Source organism: Equus caballus, chromosome 2 (assembly GCF_041296265.1).
Source record: "Equus caballus isolate H_3958 breed thoroughbred chromosome 2, TB-T2T, whole genome shotgun sequence".
NCBI lineage: Eukaryota > Metazoa > Chordata > Mammalia > Perissodactyla > Equidae > Equus > Equus caballus.
In genome coordinates, this window is record NC_091685.1 from 81842194 (window position 1) to 81866131 (window position 23938).

General features: G+C 38.3%; 1 long non-coding RNA gene across 1 annotated transcript in view; it reads left to right on the forward strand.

Annotated features, from left to right (window-relative positions):
• LOC138923286 (uncharacterized) overlaps positions 1-23938 on the forward strand; it is a 116859-nt gene that overhangs the window by 48226 nt on the left and 44695 nt on the right. Inside the window, exon 6 of the long non-coding RNA XR_011436717.1 lies at positions 10995-11053. This is a non-coding gene — a long non-coding RNA (uncharacterized lncRNA). The remainder of the gene's footprint in view (positions 1-10994; positions 11054-23938) is intronic.

Here is a 23938-nt window from a genome sequence, read left to right on the forward strand (position 1 = left end):
AGTAATGACTGCAATTGATTCAAAGACAACGACTAGAAAACTCATAAATTCACAATAACACTAACAAAAAGAGCTAGCCTCTTCCAAAAGAAAATCCACCTCCCCTCCTAAAAAAACTCCCTTCATTGTCACCATTTGAAGTAACTAGGGCACCAGTTACTGTGAAAATTGATAACTAAAGGATAAGACTCTGGCATTCACCCTGCCTAGCACTCATCAGAATGTCCGAAGTTCTTCTTCACAGGATAATTCAAGCTGATAAAAGTGAAAGGCACCCTAGTTCCAATAATCTTTCATCCCACCTGGACCTCCAAGTATTTGATCCTATTATTGTGTCCCTCACCCTCATGATTTTTGCCATCCCCTCTACTCCTAGTTTAAAATCCAAGATCAATCAGAATAATTATGTTGCCTACACATGGACTTCCCTTGGCCTCTTTCTTAGGTTGTCATGAAACCACGGCTTAATTAAACTCAAATTTCCCCTACTTATGCATCCACATAGCTGAATATGGCTGGAGAAAAACTGCATAATCACTCTGACATCTCAATTTAAATTTGTGACCATAAACTTCGAGTAAGGTCTTAATTCTGCCCATCAATAGAGTATTCTTGTCTAGTACACTGACTTTTGTATTAAGTAACTATTTCACACCTCCCGTATCCTCATACCCCAGCATCTCCTTCATTAGCTGTATACTCTTCTGATTACCTTGCTTCCTTCTTAACTTGGAAACTGAAGCAGTTAAAGGAGAACTTCTATAGACTCCCATTACCATATGTACTCATTTGCAACCTCCATCTCATTTTTACTAGATCTGGGGCCCCTGTTCTGGGGCTTCACACTTGAGTCCCTGTTTTAATCCTTCTGTGGCTCAATCCCTCTCCATGAAGTCAAAGGTCTGCAGGGCCAAATGGGCATGTCCACCCAAAAAGCTCATTTTATCTTCTAGACCATGCTCTGCACATCCAGGACCCTGGAATACCTTGTCTAACGTGCCCAGTTACAGATACTGTGATAACCCATTCCCATTCCCATTCCAGAATGGAATGTGTCCATTCTGAAGTGGGCAGACCACACTCTGTTATGTGTAGGTACCAGCCAAAGGCAACCCAAGGGATTCTCAAGGGGTAGCCACATGTGAGAATGTGTATGTGCTGTAGATGGATATGTGTATGCAAGCTCTGGAGGAGCAGGAAGGAGCCAGGATTGGGAACAGAAGGTGAAGCAGACAGGGATTCTCCATTTGTACTCCTGTGCTGAGCCTCTGTTTTTTAATTAGGGACAATCACCCCTTGCAATTTTCTTTTTACTCTCTCATTTGTTAAATTTTCCTTTTCTATGGATCATTCCCATCAGTCCACAAAGGTTCCGTTAACACTCTCACCTTATGAAAAACGAAACAAAACTCTTCTCTTAATCCCCCTTCCCCAATAGCTACCGCCCCATTTCTTTGCTCTCCTTTCAGCAATCCCCTAGAAAGAATTGCTTGTACTCAATAACGCAATTCCTATACTTCTTCTTAACTGGAAAACAGGCAATTAAAGGAGAACTTCCATAGACTCCCAACACCATATCTAGTTATTCGCAATCTCTCTCCCTTTTCTAGCAGTACTGGGCTCCTTTTAGCTCTTAAACCCACTCAATCAGGCTTTTACCACCACCATTCCACCAACATGGATCCTGGCAAGGTCATGTCAAACCCCTACATTACTAAAGCCATGTGGTCACTTCTCAGTCCCCACCTTACTTGGTCCAGCTGATCAATTCTGCCTCTTTGATACACCTTGTTTGGCCTGAAGACATCTCACTCTTTTGGTTTTACTACTAATTCACAGGCTCAGTCTGCTCTGCTGGGTCCTCCACTCCTCCCCGGCAGTTTAATGTTGGTGTGCACCAGGGGTTAGCCCAACAGTCTCCTGTTATCAACATTTACATTCACTCCTTTGGTGTTTTATTTCATTCTCATGGGTTTAAACACTATATTCTGCTGACTACCTCAAAATATACATTGCCAGCCCAGGCCTCCTTTCCAAATTCCAGACTCATATATCCAATTCAACGTTACCTTTTCCTGTCTCATAGACATTTCAAACTCATGGGTGAAAAATTGAACTCTGGATTTTCAAACCTATTCCCCCTTTCCATCTCAGTTAACGTCTGGTCCATCCTTCTGGTTATTCAGACTCCAACCACCCTGCTCCCCTACCCCAAATCATCCTCGATTATTCTATTTCTCTCATAACCTACAGGTAATATATTCGGAAAATCTTTTGCCCTATTTATCTGACCAATTTTCACCACATCCACTGCTAGCAGCCTGGTCCCCTTCATCATTATTATTCTCTTAGATTTTTGCAATAGTCTCCTAAGTGGGCTCCCTGCTTCTGCCTTTACTCACAGTCCATTCTCAACACCAGAGCCAGAGTAGTTCTCCTACAATGTAAGTCAAATCATCTCACTCCACTGCTCAAAATCCTTTGCTGTCTTTCCACTGCACTCACAAAGAAAATCTTTCCAATGAACTGCAAGGCCTTGTGTGATCTGCTCTGTTAAAACTCGGTCTCCTCTCCTACTACCCTTTGCCTTACTCTGTCAGCTCCTGGCATTCTGTCCTCCCTGCCTTTTCTTGGACATGCCAGACATACTCCTCCCTGCCTTAGCCTAGGTTGTCTTTAAATCAGAGCCTGAGATAAACACTTGCATGCAAGTAGTTATTTGGGAAGTGTTTCCAGGGAGTATGCGCGAAGAACAGGGGAAATGAAACAGGGAAGAAAAGAAAGCCAATGCAAGTCAATACAAGGCTACTCCAAGGAGCTTTATGAAATGCATCTTGGAAATGTATACCTGGAAGGCAAGGGAGATGGACTTATCCATTGAATCCATCCCCCAATGGTCAAGGGTGGTCCCAGAGGCATAAATCCCTTACACTTCTAAGTTGTACATGCTTGAGTGTCAAGCTGCTTCCGGTTAGAGAAGTCCTAGGGCAGGAACTGAGAAGTATGTGTAGGTAAAGCTGATGGCAGCCAGTGAGGGACCAATCACTTAGAAGTGGATAGATATAGAGGGCCTTAGTAGATTTGAGGTGGCACACAAGAGGTGTCGCATATTTTATCTTAAAGCCTTTGCTCTATTTCTTTGTCTGGAACGATTTTCCCCCAGAGACCCACCAGGCTAAATTCTTGGCTTTCTTCAAGTCTCCACTCATGTGTCACCTTCTCAATGAATCCATCCTGACCACTCCATTTAAAATTGCCATCTACCTGCCCTTGGTACTTCTCATCCTCTTTAACGTATAGCTTATTTGCTTTTTATGTTTATTACTTATCTGATCTTTCTAGAATGTAAACTCATGAGGACAGAGATATTTATCTATTTTGTTCATTGCACTGATGGTTGGGGATACTGGATTGACATTTGTCACTGTTTTACAAATACTGCTTCATCATGTGATAGTGACAATCAAGGTATACTTCCTCCACGCAGCAGGCTTGGAGGATTCCTGTGCTTGAATCTACCCCAAGTGAGCTGCCACTTCCCTACTGCAAATAAAGCATGAAGACAGAGTACGTCAGTGTACTTGAGCTGGTCTACCAACGAGGATGGCCTAAATACTGGCTTGCTCATATCTGAGGCCAGTAGAGGGCAAGCAGGTCATTTATTGCTGCCAACACCCTAAATCTAATAATTAGTCAGTCAACGATCCTACATATTAAGTGCTCCTTTGTGATCTCACTCCTGGGACCACAAGTGACCAAATGCCCATGCTTTGGGGTCTCTTTTGGCTCTACACACTGGTTGGCTTCCATCTCTCTCAATGGGCACGGAGTCTATAAGCTCTCTTATGGCTACCCTCCAAGATGATGGCTCTAGTCACCAAGTAGGAGTTAAAAACAGCAGCTGGATTTCATAGAGTGAACATACAGTGCATTCAGTGGTCCATTCCACGCTGTGAGCAACTTTCGGAATATGGAAAATAATTAGAATACTTAAGACTGCCCTTAATCAGAACTCACTCAACTTTCTCACTTTTTGGGGGTTCAGTTTTCCCCTCAGTAAAACATGGACAGTGGATGGGTAATTCTAGCATGACTTCTACCCCAGAATTTGATGAATAGCTTTCCGGAGCTATACTCTTTTAGATTTTATTAAAAGTCTTCTTTCTGAATGTGATCTCTTTAAGCTTACTAAGTCTAATTTTGCTTGAACTCTATACCACTAGGTGTTTTATTTATCTTTTTTTTAAAATTGACTCTAATTTAAGTTATTGCTCATCTACAGAAAGGAAGCAAATGTTGTTAAGTAGTTGCCATAATATTGCTGTTACTCCAACATTAAACTACTGAAAGATTTCAGGAAGGTGCTAGACAATAAAGGCAGAAAAGAAGAGTGGGAGGATCTTCTGGCTTTTTAGAGGATTTGATAGTGGAGTGTCAGTTATCCAGAAAGAGATGGTTAGATGAGGGGCATTTTCTAGCACACTTCAAACTCTTTTAGGCAATTATGAAAATGATTTTGTAACCATATAAGACAGAACCATTCTTGAGCATATTTTTCTTTTTGGCAGGAAGTAAAATGTAGGATGTTTAAGGTTGTTGGGAAGTACTGCAAATGGGAACCATTGAAACCCTCTCTTGACAAAACGGATCAAGGAAGACAGTTAAAAAAATGGCCTTTGGGCTCTTCAATGGACACTTGGACACAAACAACAATGCTTCATTATTCTGAGCAGTGTTTAGCACCGGGGCTTTCTTGTTCTTGGGTAGAAACTGATTTGGTAGAATCTGTCTGTCAGATGACTGATTGGTAATATTTTTTGAATCACTTAATGGAGGTGAAACAGATAAAATAAATTCCCTTTTTCTATTTCCAAAATGTTACATAGCTTTAGAACCGTCCCGTCACCAAATGAAAATATGTGGCTGTGAAATTAGCCTACACTTGTCATACAAATTTGTATACATTCCCAGGCTCAGACTCCAAAGAAATTAAGCCAGGCCTCAAATAAATACTTACTGAAGTAAGTACAGTGGTGGTTACTCCCTAACCTAGAAGATGAGTTTCCTGAAAATCTTTCTGGAAAGAGTTGAAGAATAAAGATATAGCAAACAAAAGTGTAGGAGTGTCATATTAAGATGGATACTTTAAAAAGGCTTCCAGATATTTTTAAGTTCACAAAAATGGAATGATAAAAAAAAACTATTAAAGAAAGCCACAATGGGGGCTGGCCCAGTGGGATAGTGGTTAAGTTTGCATGTTCTGCTTCAGTGGCCCTGGGTGCATGGGTTTGGATCCCGGGCATGGACCTACATACTGCTTATCAAGTCATGTTGTGACGGTCTCCCACATACAAAACAGAGGAGGATTGGCACAGATGTTAACTCACGGACAATCTTCCTCAAGCCGAAGGAGGAAGATTGGTAACAGATGTTAGTTCAGGGCCAACCTTCCTTACCAAACAAAGAAAGCCACAATGGTGTTTTATACATATAAATCAGCAATCATGGTGCTATGCAATTAAGGTTTCCAATATGATTCTTTGCTTGTTTGAAGTTTTTTAGGGTGTCTATCCCCCATTTCAATGAGATTGTTGTAAATTTCTTTTGCCTTGTTACAAATAATATGAATGATGAGACACTATTTTAGAGTTAGGTCCTCCTTGCAATTGTTTGATGCCTTTGTGACTTTAAGACATGAATTTCTTCCTTTTTCCTGCATTTCTGGGTTCATCGTAATCCCAGAGACAGAGTAGATTGGGGTCTCAAATGCATTGAGTAATTTTTATTTAACCTGCATAATGGTGATCCACCAACTTTATGGACAATAGACACTCATGGTCGTTTTGTTTCTCCATCTTTTGTACTTCATGCCAGAGGTCATATTGTCACTTATTTTCTATGATGTTGCAGTGTCCTTTCTCCACATAGACTGGCACGTGCAAGCCTGAGCCCAGGCTCAGTGTCCAAGTTTGTTTGTTGTTTTTGCTAATTATCTCCCAAAAGAGTGACTTGCAACTTATATAGCTACAATTAGCATAAATTAGAACCCAAATCCTCATATTCAATTGAAGGAAATACATTCAAAAGAATATGCATGTATGCTAGAGTGCCACGGAAACAGTTGTAGTTGGGATGGGCTCACTATAGATTGAAAAGTAATAAAGTCTTCATTCCTTTCAGAGCTGCACAGCTATAGGATCTTATGACCTGATTCTTGGCTTACTCTCCTCTCAATTGACTGGGCAACGGATTCCTCTCTATCCTACAAGTTGTGCCATCATCCTGGAAAATACCATTGTTAACTTTTGCAGCCACAAACCTTAGATTCACTAAATTGTTAACGCCACACAAACCCATCTCCAATCCTCTTTAGCCTCCTACACCCATGAGTCTATCCTGGAACTTGTCAACTGGAAGATATGTTCTGAACTCTAAAAAATAATAATTAAGGAAGTAGTTTTAATTTAAGAATGAAATTGGTATTTTAATATTTTAGTGATATACTGAAATATTTACAGATGAAACGATATTATGTCAGGTATTTACTTTGAAATATTCTGTAAGGAGGGATTAATTGTATAGGATATATAGAATAAAAGATTGGTGAAGAGTTGATAGCTTTTCTACCTACTGATGAGCACAGGAACTCATTATACTGTTCTTCCTATTTTTTTATGTGTAGAATTTTCCATTATAAAAATATTTTAAAAACATTTCAACATCTTCCTACCATTTTTCTCACTAAACCTATTTATTGGGGCTACCAGGCCATTTATCTGTCTGTTTTCCTCCAATCTCTTAGCCCCATCTAAACTTTACTTTTCCCCTTCTTATTTCAGTTGCACTGTCACTGTCTTTTCCTCTCCTGTACTCTGACTTTGAGCCACTAAAGTAAAATCACACAATATTTAACATAAAAATATTTATTGATTGCCTAGTATGTTCCAGCAGGAGGTGGAGCGTAAACAAGATTAATAAGGTTCCTGCTCTCAGGGAGCTTACATTCTAGTGGAAGGAAGGCAGACGTAAGAAAAAATGAAATAAGCAAATAAGAAAATATCAAGAGAGTGATAAAAGTCCTGAAAATGGCAAAACAAGCTGATGTGATAGACAGTAACTTCAGAAGCTGTCTTTTGATCATGGAAGGTCTCTCTAAGGAAGTGACATTCTCAGCTGAGACCTGAATTCCAAGATGGAGTCAGCCAGGAGAAGATCAAAGGAGGAATGCTGTAGGGAGAGGAAACAGCTAGTGCAAAAGGCTTCAGGCAGGAACAAGCGTGGCGTGCTGCATGGCCAGTGATAGCATCAAGTGGCCAGAACGCTGTGCAGAAGGCCAAATACTAATTTGTGACTGTCAACCTAAGCTGGGCCCCAACACTCCTTGACAGTCAACTTTCCTTTTCCCATTCTCAGAAAGTATTTCAAATCTCCACCTCCCTGAAGATCCCCACTCTTAATAAATGAACTTACCTCTACTTTACAGAGAATACAGTCTTTCATTCTGGAACTTCCTCAACTTACAAAATTATAACTATAATTACTGCATCCACATCCACCCTTCTTTTCCATCCCCTCTCAGGGAAAGAGCTGGAACTCTTGCTCAGACTAAAATTCAACCAGTGTCCTGGACTTGTGCCCTCCCACTGCCTCTCGCTTTTTCAGATCTCTCTTCCCTCTTTGAATATTCTCTTTATACTCTCTGTGGATTCTTTTTTGCTTCCACATAAAAAAGCAGGCTCAGGTTCCTTTTCTTAAACTCTTAAATGCTTTGTTGTCCTCCTCCATCTTCCATACAGGTGTCCTGAGTTACCGTTCTTGTTCTGCATTTCCCAGCTCAGCTTTTTAAAAAAATAGATTTTATTTTTTAGGGTAGTTTTAGGTTCACAGCAAAATTGAGTGGAAAGTATAGAGATTTCCCATAACCCCCTGGCCCCTAGAGATTCACAGCCTCCCCTACTATCAATATCGCCACCAAACTGGCACATTGCTTCCAATCAGTGAACCTACATTAACACATCATCATCATCCAAGGCCCATAGTTTACATAAGGTTCACTCTTGGTCTTGTACATTCTGTAGGTTCTGACAAATGTATAATGATATGTATCCAGCATTATAGTATCGTACAGAATAGTTTCACTGCTCTAAAAATCCTCTGTGCTCTACTTATGCATCCTCTTTCTCCTCAACCCCTGATGACTAAAGAGCTTTTTCTTGTCTCCGTAGTTTTGCCTTTTACAGAATGTCATAGTTGGAATCATAAAGTATGTTGCCTTTTCAGATTGGTTTCTTTCACTTAGTAACACACATTTAAGGTTCCTTCATGTCTTTTCATGGATTTATAGCTCATTTCTTTTTAGTGCTGAATGATATTCCATTGTCTGGATGGACCACAGCTTGTTGATCTATTCACCTACTGAAGGACATCTTGGTTGCTTCCAAGTTTTGGCAATTATGATAAAGCTGCTATAAACATCCATGTGCAGGTTTCTGTGTGGAAATAAGTTTTAAATTCCTTTGAGTAAATACCAAGGAGCATGATTACTGGATTGTATGGGTAAGAGTATGTTTAGTCTTGTAAGAAACAGCCAAACTGTCTTCCAAAGTGGCTGTAGTGTTTTGCATTCCCTCCAACAATGAATGACAGCTTCTGTTGCTCCACATCCTCAGCAGCATTTGGTGTTCTCAATGTTTCAGATTGTGGCCATTCTGATAGGTGTGTGGTGGCATCTCATTGATCTTTTAATTTGAATTTCCCTGATGGCATGCGATGTGGAACATCTTTTCATATGCTTATTTGCCATCTATGTATCTTCTTCAATGAAATGTCTTAAGACCTTTGGTCTATTTTCAAATTGGGTTGTTTGTTTTCTTATTGTGGAGTTAATTAAGAGTTCTTTGTATATTTTGGATAGCAGTCCTTTATCAAATGTGTCCTCTACAAACATTTTCTCCCAGTCTGTAGCTTGTCTTTTCATCCTCTTGACAGTGTCTTTTGCAGAGCAGAAAAATTTAATTTTAACGAAGTCCAACTTATCGATTATTTCTTTCATGGATCTTGCATTTGGTATTGAATACCAGCCTATCTTTTTAAAGGAGTGCTTCTTTCTCCAGATTGCCTCATCTTTCACGCCTTCCTTAAGTCAGTGCAAGGTAGTACCAGGCCCTACCACTCCACTGAAATTGCTCAGACAAGTGACAAAGCTTAACAATGATTTCTTTCCCCTCTAGGTGTCAAATTCAAAGGACCTTTTCAATATTTTCATACTTAACCTTTCTGTTTCATTTTGTCAGATTGGCCAAGCATTTTTGACACTCTGTCCTCCTTTGGCTGACACAGCAACCCTTTTGTTGTTGTTTTCTTACTTTTTGGCATCTCTTTCCTGGTGTCCTTCATAGACCCCTTTTCCTCTGTCTGCGCTTTATGTTGGTGTCCTCCCCTCTTCTTTTTTCACTTTATATCTTTTCATTATTTGCTTTGATCCACCCGCCTGGTTTTAGTTGCCACCTATTTGTTGAAGACTCAAAAATATGTGACTTTAGCCCACGTACCTGTCCTGAGATCTAGTTTTTTTGTAATTAAATACCTAGCAAATATTCTAAGCAGAACTTCACTTCAAACTGAATGTGTACAAAGCAGAACTCGCATCCATTTCAAACCTGCTCCTCTTCCCACGTTCCCTGTCTTGATGGAAACACCGCCTGAATTCAACCAAGCTGCAATTCTGGCAGTCGGCTTCAATTCTCCCTCTCTCCTCCCTCATCTCACATACGCCCCTAGCACGTCCACCCCTAGCACATCCATCCCTAGCACGTCCATCCCTAGCACGTACATCTCTGTGAGTTTTACTTTCTTAATATCTCTTGAATTAATCTTCTCCCGTTCACCACTAACAATATCTTATTACTATGCTATTTTCTTTACAATTCTACCCATGATTTTCACTGTTGAATAACCTTTTTAAAAGTTATTTGATAACATAACTTACTGATTAAGGCACTTCAGCAGCTCCCCATCACTTTCAGGATTAAAATGCAAACTTCTAACAGGCATTCAAAGCTCTAATGACCTGGCCCTTGCCTACCTTTCTAGCTTGGTCTTCCTATCACCCCAACTTTCCCCCTATAGTCCAGTTTTAATATACTACTTGCAACTCTTTGAATATGTCCTGCACTTACAGTGATATTGCATAGTGCCTGGGACCTGGAGGGAGCATTATAAATATTTGTTGATGAATGGATGTTAGTAAAGTATCAAAAAAATATACCCTTTATCCCTTCTCCAGTTGGCTAATTCCTACCACTCCTTCAAGACTTGGTACAAGGTTCATCTCTTCCAGAGAGCCTTTTTCACTCTGCTTTGTTCTTTCATCCCCATTGTCTGAGGTAGTTAGAACAATGCCTCTGTCCTCCAAAAATATGTCCTCATCCTAGTCCCTGGAACCTTTGAATATGTCACCTTACTTGATGAAAGTGACTTTGCAGATGTGATTAAGTTTGAGGACCTTAGATCGGGAGATTATACTGGATTATCTGGGTGGGCCCAATATCATCATGAGTCCTTAAAAAAAGAGAATCTTTTCTGGCTGTGGGTAGAAAGAGATGTAATGCCGGAGAAGGATCAGAGAGATGTGATGTTTCTGTCTTTGAAGATGGAGAAAGGAACACAAACCAAGGAATGGGGCTAGGTGATAGGAGCTGGAAAAGGCAAGGAAATGGATTTCCCTCTAGAGCTGCCAGAAAGGAATGCAGCCCTGTCGACACCTTGATTTTAGCCCGATTGCTCTTGGGTCAGACATTTAACCTACAGAATTCTAAGATAATAAATTTGTGTTGTTTAAAGCCACTAAGTTTGTGCTAATTTGTTGCAGCAGCCATAGGAAACTAATATATCCTCTCCGTTGAGTTATCTGCCTCTTCTCTGTATTTACTTAACAGTGTGTAGTTACCTATTCTACTACATTCAAATAATTTACATGTTGTCTACCTCATTAGGCTGTGTGAAAATCCAAAGACTTCTGTCTGGACTGAATGCAATAGGTTGCACGTAACAGGTAAGCAGAAAATAGATGAATTGATAACCATGACGTATGTAAGAAGAAGGTGCTGATGTGAATTTTTGCAAAAGTATGTTATAAATACAAAGAGATGTATGCATTATCAGAGATCTAACATTATGTGAAACAGAGAAATACATTCTTTTATTTTTATTGAAATTTATTTGACATATGAGAAAAAGATTCTTCTTTTTTTTTTTTTTTGAGGAAGATTAGCCCTCAGCTAACATCTGCTGCCAATCCTCCTCTTTTTGCTGAGGAAGATTGGCCCTGAGCTAACATCCATGACCATCCTCCTCCACTTTATATACAAGACACCTGCCACAGCATGGCTTGAAAAGTGGTGCGTAGGTCCATGCCTGGGATCCTAACCAGCGAACCTCAGGCCACTGAAGAGAAGCATGTGAATTCCTACACCACCAGGCCAGCCCCAGAGAAAGAGATTCTTAACAGCACCTACATTAAATGATATGAGAGGGGCCAGCCTGGTGGCGCAGTGGTTAGGTTCTCATGTTCTGCTTTGGCGGCTGGGGGTTCGCCAGTTCACATCCCGGGTGAGGACATGGCACCAATTGGCAAGCCATGCTGTGGCAGGCTTCCCACATATAAAGTAGAGGAAGATGGGCACGGATGTTATCTCAGGGCTAATCTTCCTCAGCAAAAAGAGAGGAATTGGCAGCAGTTAGCTCAGGGCTAATCTTCCTCAAAAAAAAAAAAAAAAATGATATGAGAAAAGATGAAGAGTACCTCCTTCCTTAAAAATTACTTAAATATTTACTTCAGTGACAGATGTCTAAAATTCCTACATCTGAAATACATCCTACTGGATTAATAGTTTTCAAAGAATCTCTTATAAAATGTAAAAATCGCCCAAATGGTAATAATTTGGCAGTATTTTCACCTAAAATTACCAGATTACTTGCTGACCACTAACCGAGAGTAACTGCTCCTATTGCATCTTTGGAGATCAAACTCATGCCAGTGGGCCGTTTAAATTATTTTGATTCAAAATTCAGAAGGAAAGGTAGAAACTTCTAGAGAGTCAAACATGTCAGAGTACCACTATGTTTTAAGATGTGAAATCAAGGGAGAAGGGCCCTGAAGACAAATAAGGAAAAGTCACGTACTCTGTCCTCTCACATAAAATGGCGAATAATTCAACATCAAAATCAGTACTGAATATAATTCTATAATTATCTTGCTTCCAGTCTGCTCAACAGAATTTTCCTCCAACTGAACCTTCTTTCACTCAAATAGCTATGGGCTTTCTTTCCAGAAGACACTCATGTAATCCAATGCACTGACTCATTGTTTTTTAATGCAATCATACAAGGGAAAATCTACATCCAAAGTCCTGGTCCTCAGGGCCCTTCATCACCTGGCCCTTGCCGCTGTCTCTAGCCTCATCCCCTTTCAGCCCTTCAAATGCCCCACTTCTGCTGGGAGGCCTTCGAACACTCCATCTGCCTGGAGCACTCTCCATCTACACTAGCTAACTCTGACTTACCATCCTTTGGCTCCCAGCTCAATGGTCAGCTTGCTCAGTGAAGCGTTCTTTTCCCCTTCAGAGGAAATCACAGCTCCTAGTTATAAGTTCTCAAAATTCCTGTTAGGTGTTCTCTCAAAACACTTGTCACGGTTTTTGATTACATATTTTATGATGTTTTGTTCTTCTGCCTCCTCTTTTAGATTGTATGGTCCATGAATGCAGAGGCCTTTACATTCTCAGCACGGCTGGGCAGTGTTATCTTTGGTTTCACTTACCTCAATGCCTTGAGTCTGTATCCCTGGCTGCTTTGAACTCAGATACGCATCCACAATCTAAAGATGGTGGGCCTTCATCCTGGTAGCTCATTAGAATCATCAGAGTGGTTTTTATAAATGGGCCTCTCCTCAGATCAGTCAAATCAAAATCTCTAGGGCAGTGGTTCTCAAAGTGTACGATACTGTTGACCAGCACATCTGTTTCACATAGGAATTCATTAGAAATGCAAAATCTTGTCCCCTCCTCCCACCTCCTGAATCAGAAATGTCACCAACCCCACCAGTCACATGATGATTAAGTAGGAAAGAGGTGATGAACATAATTCTGGGATGTGTTAGTTGCTTCTTTTGAGGGTAACTAGTTGGAGACATGATTAGACCTAGAATGGAAATCTCAGAGGTCAGGGAAAACTATGTGTGAAGATGCAAGAACCCCAAAACAAACTTCAGATTGTGGAACCAAGAGTTTCTCAAACTTAACTGACTCTAGAATTCATCTCTGCGTGTGCGTGGGTAACACCTACTGGCAACCACATAGCTAGTGCTCTAGGGAGCACACTTTGGGAAAGACTGCTCTCTATAATGGTCGGTTACTGCTCCTGTAGTAAATCACATTTCCAATCACTCCATTAATGGCTTTTCTGCTACTTTCTTCTTTTTTCCTTCCTATGTATCTGGGACTATATCGAGAGCATCCGGGAGCCTTGGTGAGAGGGGTTGTGCCACAGAAATTAGAGCCATTGCTCATACCACTGACTTGTGCCTTCAGTATCTGGTTGAGCCCCATCTAAAACATGCAGTCTCCATTTGGTGATAGATGGCTGCTGGCCACACCCAGTTTTGCGGCTCAGAGAGTCATGCACCTCCTGGTTCATGATGGGCATCTCAGGGAACTTGCTGTCTTAACAGAGGTTGGTTTTCAAAGTTCAAGTATTTCTAATGTTAATTCATTTCACTTAAAACAGAAAAAGAGCAAACGATGCCTTTTAAATGCACAACACCAAAGATGCCTGCAAAGTCTATTTCTCTAGTTTTTAATCATTTTATTATTTCACAGCATATTTAACCAAATGGAGAGTAGTAAAGCTCTCCAGCTTTACTATTAATATCCACCGTACCTTCCAATTAGTGTAGGCACTTCGTTTAGATTCATACATGCAGAGCAGCTTCTTTTCCACACTTGCTCAGCCAAGCAAGATAAGAGACTGTAATTATAGAGAAATGTATCTTTTTTAGAGTCAAAACGTTCCCTGCATATTGTTTTGGTTCAGAAAATAGATAACTACAAAGTAAGCCAAATTTACTTTTACCTTTGCCAAATCATTTATCAAAATTTCAAAGGCCTTGCTGAGCTAAAGACGGGCGTGAAAATAAACTTAATTTCTTATTAAAATATTATAGCTTACACTTAAAATAAACATATAAAAGTCATTGAATTGGAGGAAATTTTAGTACAAGTAAAATATGGTTTTTTTGGTCTAGTTACAGCTAAGATTATAGCAGAATACTCCCATAGTTTTGTATCTCATACTTATTGCCAGGACTCCAGAGAAGATTAGGCAATTGTTTTTCCTTACTCATTACTTTTTTTTTTTTTTAACTGAGCACCAGTATGTCAAAGAAAGGACTTCCTGGGCAAAGCCATCAAGAACAGAGTTCCAATTCTACTGATATGCAGATTCCAGCTGTCTCTTTTAAATACTTATTTGTTTACTTTCTTACATGTCTTAAGATGTTATTATAATAGATCTGAATTCATGCTTACTTGTCATAAGAATTGTAAAAGACTTTGACCTTCTTGTTACTAGAGGCCATACTTTTTATTTATTTATCACCAATCTTGAACCTAAACACATTATGCGACTTAGAATTTTTCTGAAAAGTTAGTCTAAACAAACACACTGTGTCTATCCAAAGGGAATTTGAATCATGTAAATTGACAACCAAATAATATATAATGCTGATGAAATTTTTATGAGAAATGTGAAATGTGTATTGTTTGAGCATAAATAACAAAGAATAATTTTAAGGATGGTCTGGCAAGCAACTTGCAAACTGTATTTACACTATTGCCACATGGCGGCGCCACTTCAGCTGATAAACAGAAGCGTCCATCATTACGTAAGCATCCTGGGATCCGCGCTATTGTTTATGGAATGGGGACTTGTTTGAGGGACTGTGGTGAGTGCTATGCTGCTATTTTACCATTTCCATCACATAAAAAGGCATCCAAATATTATTTAAAGGGTGGTATTTCTTTAGTGTTGAAAAACAAGCTTTAAAATCAGCAACTTTGGAAAGGAAGTTAGAGGTGATGAAATGCTATGAAGAATTTCTCATAATTGTCATTATATGTTGTGCATATTTTTTTGAGAGCTCTGCAAAATATCAGAGATAATATTTCAAAAATTAAAATGAGACATTAAAGTAAAAAAAGAAAGCACATTTGTTGTAAATTATTGATTCTAGGTAGACATTTCCCACCACATTCTCAACTTGAGAAAATTAGGCTTAAATTATCAAAGTTTTGAAATATGCCAAGCCTTCAGCAACTTGGTGCTTGTGTAAAACGCTACTTTCTAACATCAAAAGAGTTTCATGTTTTAATTTAAAAGTTATGAAGTTGCTTTAAAAGTAGAAATTTGGGTATATGAAACTGAGGAGGGAAAATGATGGTTTGAGCAAACCAGTATCTAATATCTTTCTGCCTTCACAACTCTTGCGACTGTTTATTTTTCTGTTTCTAATATCTACTCTGATTTAAAAACAAAAGGACTCAGAGAATAGGACAGTGGACAAGAAGAGAGGGCAACTGAAGACAGGAAATAAGAAAACTGCCAGCGCAGAGTGCTTTTGTAATGGACAGAACCTTAAAGAAACTAATAATATGACAGAGCTCCCTCCACTCTCTTTCATGTTCTCAACTTTTCCACTCTAAGCCATAACTATCCCACTAGCGTACCTCTTCTACCAGCTAGGTCCCCATTTACCAAGATTTTACCGTCAAGCCCCCTAAGGATGCTATTGTTGACATATTTCTTCATGGATATTTTAGCTATCACAGATGGTAAGCATTTTCTCCCTACAATATAGTCTCGTCCATATTCATTAGGGGCTGACACACAGGTCCTGTCTGACTACCATAGCACTTGCAAAATATGTGTGTAAGAGCCACTAATAAATTTCTGGAGATAAGTAATAAACATGATGATTTTAGTTCCTAGATTAATAATATACCCTATGAATGATAAAGAAGTGTTGAAATAAATTATGGCTCACATGTTGGATGCCCTTGGAAAGCTGATTTAATTTAATTCTGTGTAGCAGCAGGATCTCCTGGAGACATTTTGTATAAACATCTCTTATTTTTGCTTGGTTTGGATTCCCCCAAGAAATGAACCTTTGGAGGATCCAAACTAATCAAGCTGGAAAGAAGGAAAGGGAAGGAAGAAAAGCAAAAAAAAAAAGAAAAAAAGAGGTTTGTGTTAATGAGCAGTCTATCGCTATGTGCAACTGGGGTTCAGTCCCACGGGGAAACACTTTGAGAAACTATATGGAGCACCCCTAAGCTTGTCCCACTGGAGGACAGGAAGGTTGGGGTGTTTTTCCACTGATTATAATGCTCTATTGTTTTAAAATTGTCCTTATGATCTTAACTCTTCAGCCCTCCAGTACTTCCTGGTCCTGAAGGGTTGAAAAACAATCTCAACCATAGAAGAGAGACAGACCCTTGAGGTGAGAAAGTAACTTGCCAGGTACTGTGTGCCTCAGCTTCAGGTGCACTCAGGTGGGCTGAGGGGGAGGGCAGAGGCATCACCACCACCTAAGTAAACACAAAATGTTAAAGTCTTAATAAGTGGAGTTTGGTCACAGACACAACACTAGAAATAGTCTCATCCTTGTTCCTTGCATAGATTTTCTTTTAGACCGATTGTTCCCCCTGCCAGTTTTGCCTCAAGTGCATATAATGATTTCCCAAGGCATTTCTCAATTTTTCTAAGTATTTTGGTCTTAGAATTCCTCTTCAGGAGAAGAGGTTCCAAAATATATGCAATGTCAAGTCTTAAAAATATAAAATAGCAAGAGTTATTACTACAGTGACAATAGAATGAATTCGTAAAGAATCTTTAGAGGAAAAGATGGGTGACAAAGTCAATTTTATGAAGCCAGCAACTCCTATAGACATGCATGTAATACACAAAATGAAATCTTTCAGAATGTGTTTATTTTTTTAAGATTTTATTTTTCCTTTTTCTCCCCAAAGCCCCCCAGTACATAGTTGTATATTCTTCGTTGTGGGTCCTTCTAGTTGTCGCATGTGGGACGCTGCCTCAGCGTGGTTTGATGAGCAGTGCCATGTCCGCGCCCAGGATTAGAACCAACCAAACACTGGGACGCCTGCAGGAAGCGCGCGAACTTAACCACTCGGCCACGGGGCCAGCCCCAGAATGTGTTTATTTTTTATGTATTTATTTTTTTGAGGAAGATTAGCCCTGAGCTAACATCTGCTGCCAATACTCCTCTTTTTCCTGAGGAAGACTGGCCCTGAGCTAACACCCGTGCACATCTTCCTTTGCTTTTTTTTTTTAATATGTGGGACACCTGCCACAGCAAGGCTTGTCGAGCAGTGCATAGGTCCGCAACCAGGATCCAAACTGGTTAACCCCAGGCCAGAACATGTGAACTTAACTGCTGTGCAACCAGGACCGCCCAAGAATGTGCTTATTTTTAAGATCTGAATTACTAAAGATTGACTTAATTTTTATTCTATGTGTTATGTGCCAATTTAATGAATCACAATGTGCATCATTAAGGAAAGAGCAAAATACGGCAGTGAATAGAAAGTTGGTATCTTTATCATCTTAATGTAATACCGTCTTTATACAGCAACAATTCTTGAATCTGAACTGTTTAATAGAAAAATAACTTCCTTGAAATCATTTGGCTACTAAAGATTCGGAGTTATTTATTATGATTAATAACACAAATTGACCTTTTAGATTTTTCTTCTGTTTTAACGTTCCTTTCCATTGAAATGGAAAAAAAAAGTACATTCTTGGCTATTTTCTCTGGTATAAGGAATAATCAATGGAGATAGTGGAAGTTTTTTCTCTCACATTTATTCCATCTCGATAGCAGGACACTAAAATGACGGGTAACACACCGAGCCTAAATCTCTGTCTTCCCTCAGTGCATTGTTGCTGAAGCTGTTACTTTGTCAAACTTCTTGCCTCTATTTTTTTCCATGACTATTCACATGCATATTAATAATTAATTTTCCATACCACTGCCAGATTAAATTCCTTAACTATTTTTTATTACATTATCATCAAATTTAAGAAGATGAATACAACATCAAGCCCTACATCATCTAAGTGGTTTACCTTGCCTATCATCCAAACTATGCTTCGCTAAGATTCTGACCATTCTCTTTTCAGAGTTTTCACATAACAAGTTTATGTCTTCTTCTCTTTGCCTTCTGTCATTCTGCTTCTAAAATCTAAAGGGAACATTGTCTTCTTTTCTCTTAAGTTTCAGCTTAAGTTCTGTATTTTCATTGACAACTTTTAATAGCAGGCTACACAGATTTCTCCTCCTTCAATTACCTTCTTGTTTATTGTGTACTGTGTACACTCTGCAAGAAGTATCTTGTACTTCTCCTATTTGCTAATAGTTTAAGTGAAAAACTTCCAGAACAATGATCCTCAAATTATAATGTGCATGTCAGTTACTTGGGGAGCTTGCTAAAAAGGCAGATTCTAGAGTCCCCACAGATAATTCTGATGAAGGCCTGAGAACAACTTAGTTCATTCTACATGTAAAACTATAATTTGTTCATTCTTTTCAGGCTAAATAAAATACTGCGTTATCTTCTCATCCTCTCTGAGTTGGTTGCTTAGTTGATAAAGGCCTGTCTTGACTACTGCTGGGCCAATAACTGAGCCTTGGCCTTGAGATGTTTTTAGAATCTCAGAAACATTGATAAGGAGTGAATACTGCCAGTTGCCAGATAAATTAGATGCCACTTTGGATTGTAGACAATGATGTCATTTTAGAGTTGACTATCCACTGTAAATAGCTTTCAATGGGTCTGTTGGGAAGTTTCTTCTTTCTCTCCCCTACTGTGTTACCACCATCTCTAGATGACAGTAAAGTTTTCCAGTTGTAGATGGGAGTAAATTCTTCTGACCCAAGATGGTGCCTGTGTTGTTGGCCCAAGATTCTATTTCATAAAAATAGCCCTCTAGGAAGATAGCTAAATCTAGGTGAAGGAAAATAATAAAATTTAAGAGTAAAATCTTTTACATTCAAGGAACAGGAAAATAGAATAAAACTCTTTATAAAATTAAGCTTATTTTCCACTGAATAGACTCAAAGTAAACCTTCAATATTTGCTTTCAACTACTTGTCTATTTATGCTTTCTATTAGGAAAACTTGGTTAAAATATACGATGGCATATTTCTTTGAAATAACTGTTTCAGATGATCTGTTCTTCTGGCTTACGTTTACACTTTTAATTCTAACTTGAATCAATCCTGTCTGCAAGTCATGAGAGGCATACAACTACCCTATAGTCTCTTTTTCTTCCATCTGATTTTCAATTCAGAATTTACAACTTAAAGTTTTTGTATCAAATTTTAAAAATTTTGATATACATTTTTCCAACTTCTTTTGTTCTCTGCTAGTAAAAAGGAGCACCATAGTTTAATGACTTAAGTTTTGCTTTTTTCCATTTCTCTTATTGCATGGCACTGTGGATTTTTTTTAAATTTTTATTTTTTGTTGTTGTTTTTTTTTCTGAGGAAAACTAGGCCTGAACTAACATCCGTGCCCATCTTCTTCTACTTGATACATGGGATGCCTACCACAGCATGGCTTGCCAAGTGGTGCCACATCCACACCCAGGATCTGAACCAGTGAACCCCGGGCCAGCGAAGTGGAATGCACGCACTTAACCGCTGCGCCCCTGGGCCAGCGCCATGGCACTGTGCATTTTACTTTTATCCTAAGACATTTAAAAATTAACATTAAAAGATATATTATAGGGGCCAGGCTGGTGGCATAGTGTTTAAGTTCGCGCACCTTTATTCAGTTGCCCTGGGTTCGCCAGTTCAGATCCTGGGCATGGACTTACACACCGTTTATCAAACCATGCTGTGGCAGGCATGCCACACATAAAATAGAGGAAAGTGGGCAAAGATGTTAGCTCAAAGCTAATCTTCCTCAAAAAAATAAAAAGATATATCATTTCTATCTAGATGAGAGAAAGGAATCAGTGATAGATTTCAAGATGGAATTTATTTAAAGAAAGAAAAACACTATGGTCTGAGTCACTTAAAATATGCATAAACCTGCTACAAGTGTAATATTGGAGTGAGAGAAGAGAGATGATGATTTATAATGTTTGTTTTAGGTATTGAATGCATATTGTAGCGTTAGAGAAATAGATTCAGTTCTATGCTTCATGAATAGTGGGGTAAGATGGGCAGAACAGTCTGACAGATAATAGTCATTGAGTCATTTATTCATGAAGTACGAGCTATGTAGAAGGAGAGGAAAAGGATGAGTGAGAATGTGACTACTGGTTGTCAGAATACACAAAAGAAGAATTAACAATAAGATTTATATAAAAGAGGGCTAAGTCTATTCCAGCCCCTTAAGGGAAGGAGAAGTTAAGATGGGAAATGGAACAAGATCAAAAGAGAACTAAAAATGTAAACCTATTTAGCAACTGTGCCAAAGATCCAAGGAACATGGGGAATTTAACAAGATTGTCTAAGTAGACGTTATCTAATCAGTATGAAGTATAAAATTCTAAATGTCATTATTGTTAATATGTATTAGGAATTAGAATGATTTTTTGCAGGGCTATTGTACATTGTATGCTTTTATGGAAAGTTGAAAATAAGGCTTGATTTCTGTCCTTATGGGTTTATGTCAGTCTAGTTTAGCAAAAGATGACAGAATTACATTTGGGTTCCAGGCACTGCATTGGCATTAGAAACACAAAACAGTGCTGAGGAAAATTAAGGAAGATCTGAATAAACGGAGGGATATAATATCTTTATGGATCAAAGATTCAATATTAAGACGTCATTTCCCCCTCAAATGACCTATAGATTCAAGATAATTTCAATCAAAATCTCAGCAGACATTTTTGTAGAAATTGACAAGCTAATTCTAAAATTGTAATGACATGCAAAGGACCAGAATAGGTCAAACCACCTTGGAAAGAATAATGAAGTTGGAAGCCATATACTACCTATCTTCAAAACTTGTTATAAATCTATAATAATTAAGACACTGTAGTAATGGTGCAAAAATAGTTATAGAACAATGTCAATGGAAAATAATAAAGAATCCGGAAATAGACTCACATATATATGGTTATTTGAGTTTTGACAAAGATGCCAAGGCAATTTCAGTGGAGAAAAATATAGTCTTTTTAACAAATGGTGCTGGAACAATTGGATATCCACGTGCAAATAATGAACTTTGGTTCACACTTGGCACAATATATAAAAATTAACTCAAAATGGATTACAGACCTAAATACAAAACCTAAATCTATAAAATTTCTAGTAGGAAATTTTCTGATCTTAGATTTCTTGGATATGACACCAAAGATGTTGACCGAAGATTTCTCAGATACAACACCAAAGCACCATCCATAAAAGAACAAATTGATAAACTGGATTTGATCAAAAGTAAGAACTTCTGCTCTCCAAAAGACACTGTTAAGAGAATGAAAAGTGACAATAGACTGGGAAAAATATTTGCAATATACATATCTAGTAAGGTACTTCTACCCAGAATGTATAAAAATGTTTAATACTTAATAATAAGAAAGCAAGCACTCCAATAGAACTAGTCAAAAGATTTAATAGATTCTTCATCAAAGATTTATGGATGGCAAGTAAGCATATGAAAAGATGCTCAACATCATGTAAATTAAAACCACACTGAGATACCACTATACATCTACTAGAATTGCTATAATTAAAAAGACTACACATATCATGTGTTGGCATGTGGAACAACTGTAACTCTCATAAACTCATGGTGGGCACGGAAAATGGTACAACCAGGTAGGAAAACAGTTTGGCAGCTTCTTAAAAAGTTAAACATATATTTACCTTAGAATCCAGCCATTCTACTCCTAAGCATTTACACGAGAGTAATGAAAGCATATTTCATACACATATTTGAACAAGAATATTCATAGCACTTTATTTATAATAGACATAAACTGGAAGCAGCCCAAATATTCATCAACAGGTGAACGAATAAACCAACTGTGGTATAGCCATACAGTGGAATAACACTCAGGAGTAAAAAGGAACGCACTACTGGTAGATGCAACAAATGGATGAAACTGAAGGTCATTATTCTGAGTAAAAGAATGCAGACAAAAAAGATTACATATTATATGATTCTATTTGTATAAAATTCTAGTAAGTGCAAACTAATCTATGACAGAAAGTGGGTCATTGGTTGTCTGAGGATGGATGACAGGTCATTGGAGTGAAACAAGAGGGTGGTGTTACCCAAGAGGCACTAGGTACCTTTTGGAAGTGATGGATACATTATTTATGTTGATTATGCTGATGATTTCTCATGTGTATAAATATGTTAAAATGTACAAATTGTGCACTTTAAATACCTTATAAAGCTGATTTAAAACAAAGAAAAATATTAGAATTATCTTTGTTGTAAATAAGTATATTGTTTCTTGAATTATGAAGGAGTAAATTATAGCCAGACATTTTATATAATAAAAGCATTTTAAAGGAGACTTCCTCCCCGTCGTTTGTGTAAATGTTAGTATAGTCACCAAATTTAATCTCTAATTAAGAAGATATCTAGCTCTAGTTTTAAAAGACTTTACCTACATACATATTTTTCCTTTGAATTTTGGAGAATAACAAAGGATTTCAGAGTGACGAAGAGCACTGGGTGGTGCTCTTATTCTGGGTTTCCACAAAACTGGCCAAATCCGTCAGAAAAAATTCAAATCCGTTTTCTATTATGACAACCAGAAGTCAGCCAACATGTAGCTATGACTCTTTTTGAGTCCTTGAGTAACTTAAAGAAATATACAGACTGTTTAGTGGGAACATTCTAAAAGATTTTATTTGTCTCATGAAAGCTCATGTCGTGGGAGTCTGGCCAAGTCTTAGTCCAATTCTGACTCAGAGAGAGAGAGAGGATGTCCCAAAGATTTTATAAGCTTCAAGATTTAAAAAGTCCCTTCCCATTACAACATCCCAACACAGAGTTCTGGCCTAGGAGTGGGTGGAAGAATACTTAGAGGAGAACAGCAAAGCTAAGTCATAGTGTCACAATCAGCTTTGCTGTAGCATCTCAGTCTGTAGACCCTATTTTCTCCAATTTAAATATAATGGAGCAAAAAAGTTCTACAAACGAAAGAGATATGGGATACCAGCATGGGCTCTCTAAAATGATTGGCTTGAAAAATTGAAGAAACAAAGGAAATCTAATGCAAAGATGTTTGGCATTCTAGCCAAAGGAGAAGGAATAGGGCTGCCCAAGTCTTAAACTTATGGATGATTAATATCTCTAAATATTAGCAGGATCCTTAAATGAATACAATATATCATTACTCAATATTCGAACCAATTTGTTGTGGAGATAATCTGCTTTATCGGTTATATTGCGATCATGGGGAAATATTTTCCTCACTTTTAATGCTCTATGCCATACCTTTTGATTGGCAGATTGCTGTTGTCATACAGCAGGATGTTTTGAACTGTCTTAGCCCTCTGACAAATTATGATCTAAAGCGAGGTACATGAGAGTATGTACAGTATGCAAGAGACAAGGCAAAGGGAAAAGGTGCGGAAAAGTGAGAGAAATTAATAACACGCAGATAATGACTCAGTTAAAACAGCATTTGTCTGTGTAATAGGCTGACTAAGCAGGTGCTTAAAACATTTTGCAAAGCAGGGTCCCCAAAAGCATTCTGGTAATCTAGAAAGAGGCTAGCTAAATTTCCCCATACATATATGTTTTGTTTCATTTAAAAAATAATACATTTTTTTGCTTAACATCATTTTTATTTTGAGCTACATGCACTAAGAAATCATAATCTTCCC